Source organism: Miscanthus floridulus, unplaced genomic scaffold (genome assembly GCF_019320115.1).
Source record: "Miscanthus floridulus cultivar M001 unplaced genomic scaffold, ASM1932011v1 fs_848_4_5, whole genome shotgun sequence".
Lineage (NCBI taxonomy): Eukaryota > Viridiplantae > Streptophyta > Magnoliopsida > Poales > Poaceae > Miscanthus > Miscanthus floridulus.
In genome coordinates, this window is record NW_027097348.1 from 21654 (window position 1) to 28024 (window position 6371).

Genomic DNA, 6371 nt, shown 5'->3' on the forward strand with positions numbered 1-6371 from the left:
TACTTGGGCATCTAAAGGACCACTGCACTATTTTGGATGGCACCCTATTGCAATGGTTAATTCTAGGGAGGGAACTGCACAATGGATTGCGAGCACTAGTTGATGACAAGCCATGCCTAGATATGTTGAGATGCACCGATGATGGATTTTTTGTAGAAGTATATGTTGTTGCACCTGCTGCACAAGAAATGTTAGATGATGAGGCTTGCAATGGTAGTGAAGATAAAAGAAAGTGATTATAAGGATGAGATGGATGCTGAGTCTGAAGATGAAGCATGCATGGAAGATGAAGAAGAAGCACTACCTGAAGATGTTGACTTGGGGTCTACAACAAGACATATCATGCCATATAGTCCTTAGTCTAGAGTCATTGTACACAATCAAATAAAAATGGGTCATGATGGCAATGCTTGTCCTGGTCATGGTGCTGCCAGCAATCCTGCTGATGAGATATCAAGCACTGACAGTGAATTCCTTGCTGGAGATGATAGTAGCTCTGAAGAAGATGAAGAAGCCAAAGAGATACTTAGGAGGTTCAAAGAATTCAAGAAGAAGTTGAGTTCTAGTCAAACAGCACAGCTAGATGACATATTTGTTGGGGGTACAACAACACAAACTGGAGATTGCACTGTTATAGAGGATGAAGGCAATGTAACCCCTTATGCCAAGAGTAGTGATGAAGATGAGTCATTTGAGGACTTGGGAAGTGATGCCAATGGACTTGTTACAAAGGAGAGCAAGTACCCAAGGTTTAGCAAGAAAGATCCAGTACCCAAGTTTAGTTTGGGGATGAAGTTCAATGGTAAAAGACAATTCAAGAAAGCTGTCATTAAGTATGCTTTAGCTGAGAGGAAGGTGATCAAGTTTATCAAAGATGAGGGTGACAGAGTGAGAGCAAAGTGTGACTGGCCAACTTGTCCCTGGGTTTGTTTGTTGACCACAAATTCCACTACAACTAGTTGGCAGATTTCAATCTACAAGTGTGAACATAGCTGTCCACCAAGGAGAGATAACAAAATGGTCACTAGAAGGAGAATAGCAGAGAGAGATATGAGAAGATGATAAGAGCAAATCCAACTTGGAGTCTTGAAGCTATGAAGGTTATAGTCCAAGAGGAGATGTTTGCTGATGTTAGCATTGCAAAGCACAAGAGGGCAAAGAAAATTGTATTAAAAAAGATGCTTGATGCCACAAAGGGTCAGTACCAGAGGCTTTTTGATTATCAGTTGGAACTGTTGAGAAGCAACCCAGGCAGCACTATGATAGTGAAGGTACAAGAAAGGATGCCTATATTTGAGAGGATGTATATATGCTTAGATGCTTGTAGGAAAGGGTTCTTGGTAGGCTGCAGGAAAGTAGTGGGTCTTGATGGGTGTTTTTTCAAAGGCGCCACCAATGGTGAGCTTCTATGTGCTGTTGGAAGGGACGCGAACAATCAAATCTATCCTATTGCATGGGCAATTGTCGAAAAAGAGAACAATGACACTTGGGACTGGTTCTGTGACATATTGTTCAGAGATTTATCAGTTGGTAATGGGGAAGACTGGGTGTTCACCTCTGATCAGCATAAGGTATGATATTCTCAACTATTCATTTTTTCCAACCCTACTATAGTAATTAGTAGTGTTAATCTCATATGGTTTATTGTACATAAGGAATACTTAATGCTGTACAGCACTGGGCTCCTTTGGCGGAGCATAGGAATTGTGCAAGGCACTTGTATGCCAACTGGAGGAAAAAGTTCAAGAAGAAGGAATGGCAGAAGAGGTGGTGGAAATGTGCTAAAGCATCATGCCCACTTTTATTCAACATGGCAAGGGCTAGACTGGCACAGTTCACTAGAGAAGGAGCACATGCACTGATGAACACAGATCCAAGTCATTGGAGTAGGGCATGGTTTAGGTTAGGCACTTACTATGACTCAGTAGACAATAACCTTTGTGAATCATTCAATAAATGGATAGTGGAGGCCAGACTTCTACCCTATCATCACCATGCTCTGAAATGATAGAAGGAAGGTAATGGTGAGGATCAAGAGAATAGCACCAAAGTTGATGATGGCCCACTATGATCTGTCAAACATCCTTAAGAAGCTCAATGTGTACATCACTCATTAGTCGGTTTCTGTCATGCAATTAGTGATGGTAATGACAAGTATGAAGTAGTGCACTATGACCATAGGTGGACTATGATTCTTATTGCAAGAACATGTAGTTGTAGGTACTGGCAACTAGCGGGTTGCCATGTCCACATGCAATAGTTGCTATTTACTTCATCACACACTGCCTAGAAGACTACATAGCACCATGCTTTTCAGTTACTAAATTTAAGAAAACCCTAATGTCACTACCTGCAACCAGTAGAGGGAATGGCACACTAGCCCATCTCAGAAAGGGAAAAGCTAGCTCCACCATATGTGAAATTGTCAGGCAGGCCCAAGAAAGACGAGAAAAGAGAGAGTCAACTGAGAAGCTTAAACCCAATAGAATATCCAAGGTAGGCACAATTAATCAGATGTAGAAATGCAAAGGAGTTGCGGCACAATAGGCAATCATGTGCCTAAGGAGAAATGGAATGTCAACCACCTACTGGTCCTTTCTAAATTTGCCAACTGTGAGAATGTCAACACCTGCTGGTCCTTCTAAATCTGCAACTGTGAGAATATCAAGTGGACAACAAGTTGTTCTACTACAAGAGTAGTAGGCAATAGTAGGAAAAGAAGTTCTCACTTGACCACTTCACGGAAACCTCTCAGGTTAGCCTACATTCTTTCAACAATGCAACAACGTTTCTTTTGCATTTCACAAAATGTAATCACTCACTCAATCTTATTTGTTTGTAGCCACAAAAAAGAGGAAAGGAGTCCATTGCATAAATCAAGGGAGGTGTGACAAGAACTAGTGCAGTAGCTAAAGTTTCTACAGACAATGGAGGATCTGCTACACTAAACCTCAAGGCACAATTACCATTATCTTAAGCAAGCTCTAGTGTCACTGTACATATAAGCTCTGGATCAGCCTCTGCAAAAGTTAGTGCTCAAGAACCATCAAAGAGAAAGAAAAAAATGTCGGCAAAGTTCCAGCAGTACCTGATGCTTCCTCCTACTGCTGGTGCTGCTTCATCATCCAGGAGTGGCAGGAAGATATGATGCTATGACTTAAGTGTTTGGTCTGTTACTATGCTATCCATGTGTATGTCAGAACTCTGTTAGTCATATGTTGGCTTATTTAATTATGGGACCCTTTAACTATTGGCCTATGTGTGAAGACTTGTCATTGCCATGTTGTTGGCTTATGGAATTGTATTTTGAGATCTCATATGCCATGCTGTTGGCTTCAATACTATTCTATTATCCCATATTGATGTCAATGTTATTTATGATGCTGTTCAGTGCTTAACTATTGGCCTATGTGTGAATGGGCCGGCCTCTTTGCATGGCCCTTTTAGACGACCCGTTCAGCATAAAACCCAGGGTGGAACAGGGCAGTGAGGGTGTAGATTGTCTGGTTTCATAGTTTGAGGGTTAAATTCATACTCTTGTGAAAGTTGAGGGTTGAAAAATGTACTTTACCCTATAATTAAAAACCTTATTTCTATTCAACAATTCACTACTGATAATTCTTGCTCTGTCGAATTTGATCCGTTTGGTCTTTGGATCTAGCAACCAGGAACGTACTCGTCCGATGTAATAGCTCAGGGCGCCTCTACTCCTTCCATGTGTCGCCACATGCCCTTACTGTTGTTTGCCACACTATCAGGAAGCAAGTGTTACTAGGCCTTATGGGCCATGGGCCAAGGCTGCTCGGTGGCTGGGCGCCAATGTACAAAAGGCACAAGCCAGAGTACCAGGGATATTGAACAAATTATCATATTACCTTTTACCCTTACTAGTTACTATTCTCTCTTCCTTCCCAAGTCTACCTTTCTGTACTAGTTCTTCCTTCCTTCACTACTCTGATATCCCTTCTCCTGAGATCTTGTATCCTACTTCCTTGAATCTAGTTATATGTGGGTAATCTAGTTGGGTTGCTAACAATTGGTATCAGAGACAGTCAATTCTCGGTATAACACGATGAATCCTTCTGTCCAGCTTGTCTTCAACGAGATCTGTAGGACGTTCGCTGAGATCCATAGGAAGTTCGACGAGTCCGATGCTTGTTGGGACCGGCTCTTCATCAAGTTCCTCGCCGCGCCAGAGTAGTGAGCTTCCACTGTGGACCTCCATGTCGGCAACAACGAGCGATACCCCGCGGCGCAGTTCGATGCCCCCAATGGTCGCCGACAACTAAGGCAGGCTCTTCGATGAAGGCAACAACTCTGTCAAGTAGCACTATGAGGCGCAACACAAGGTCACCAACAACTGGGGCAACCTGTTCGAGCCTGACCCCGTTCTGGAGGAGCACGTCTACGAATCGGCCAACCTCTTCGACTCTACCTCACCTCTACCGATGCAGGAGCAGTGGGATGGCGCTATGGACCTCCACGTCGGTGCCCTTGAGCGGATCCCTACGGTGCGGTCCGATGCCATGGTGGTTCCAGACAACTAGGGTGGGCTATTCGAGCAGCCTGCCCACACCTCGAAGTAGCGCGAACCTTGACCTCGCCGCCCGTGTCGTCCTCATGGGACTCATTGTCTGCCGACCAGATCCACAACGAGAACGGCCTCACCTCCACCGTTCCCGACATGTTGCTCGAGTCCGACCCCATGCGCATCACCCCACAAGGTGTTCGACGTTGGGTCATAGCCACGACGCGCATGTCGTCGTGCGAGTGCCACGGAAGGTCATCGCCAACAATCGTATCTGCTCTGCCATGGACTGGCTCATCGCGGAGCACTCCTCGCCTATGCCGTCACTGTTCATGCGGATGTGGTGCTCATCCTCTCCCCCGCTTCCCTTTGCGCCGCCATGGCTCAAGCTGTTGGCCCAGTCCCACCTCGCGTGCGCCTCCGCTATCCTGGGGGCGATCGCGTCGCAGGAAGCACGTGCTCCGCCGCAACCTAGGCCTCCTGGATTCCATGTCTGCACTTGTGGCTCCTCCAGCGCGATGCCAGTGCTGCTATGGACCTACAACTTCTAGGCACAGCTCATGCCCGCCCTAACCATTGATGGGGACACCGTGTCTCAGCACTCTCCACCCCAATCCACGGGGGCATCTGCCGTCGCCGAGCTCGGGAGGCCCCTAGCATGAGCTCTTCTTCGCCACCTCCGACCTCACATGTCCACCTCCTCTGCTGGGACGATAGCGCTGCTGTTGACAATGGGATGTCAAGCTCACGCTAGACTCCATCGAGCTAGCCCACTTCCATGCCATGCTGTCTTCGTCGACGCACTACCGACTCCTAACGTCACTATGGAGCATGCCAATCCGTGTGTATGCTAGGTGTTTGAGGTATTGTCACTACATGCTGACATCTTTTTGCAACTTCTGTATTGGCTTTGGGTTGCAGGTCATATGTCACTAGAAGTCAATCAACACCAGCCATGGCCACCACCTAATGAACTGAGGTTGATGGGTTGTGATGCTGAGTTATGGCCTACACCATGGATGTCGTTCAACATGGCTATGAGGTTCTCTATCAGGAGTTCTTGTAGTCGCCTTTGGAAGCCCCCATGGCCTATACATATTCGTGGACAAATCAGTTATTACCGCTTTAGTTGAAGACAAATGTGTGAGTCTCACGGAGAGGTGATGAGAGTAGCAGTAGTGTCAATTTGGGTGACTGGTGCTTCTAGATTCATGAAGGGGGAAAATGCTGTAGTTGCTGCAAACTATCATCTTCTTCATGGAATTGCTGGCTCAAGTTCATCTGTTCACGTGCCTCAGAATCTTGAGTGTGTGACATGGAATGCTTCATCTCAATCAAATTGTTTACCAAGTTCTACAGCTCCAAACCTACCAGAATACCACAATAGTAATGGGTGGCTATTCTTAGAAGAATCTTCTACAACTGCTTCCAATAGTTTTAGTTCAGTGGCTGCTTGCCCAGAGTTGGTGACCTCAATGGGTTCTATTACTGCTCCTACAATTTGGCCCATGAGTTCTATTCTGCTAATTCAAGCGAACACAGAACAGGAACGTGGTGGTGTTTGTCAGACTTCTTTGCTTGAGAGATTTAACCCTGGGAATACAGAGCATGGTCGACAACTAATTGGAGGACCAAATGAGCCACTGGTTGATCATAGCAGCGAGTTTGAAGCTAAGGTTGTCATTATCAACAACAAGGGTGGGGCGCTAATACATATTGCTACTAAAAATGGACATGCTAAAATGTTGAAGCTATTGTTGCAGCATAAAGCAGATTACAATGCTGGCAATCTTGCAACTGCTCAGTTCATTATGTTATTCCTTGCTACAAAGCTCTTTGCTAT

At 45.5% G+C, this 6371-nt stretch overlaps 1 pseudogene; it reads left to right on the plus strand.

Moving 5' to 3' along the window:
• The first annotated feature begins 390 nt into the window (after positions 1 to 390).
• Positions 391 to 4201, plus strand: LOC136533310 (uncharacterized; annotated as a pseudogene).
• The last annotated feature ends 2170 nt before the right edge of the window (positions 4202 to 6371 follow it).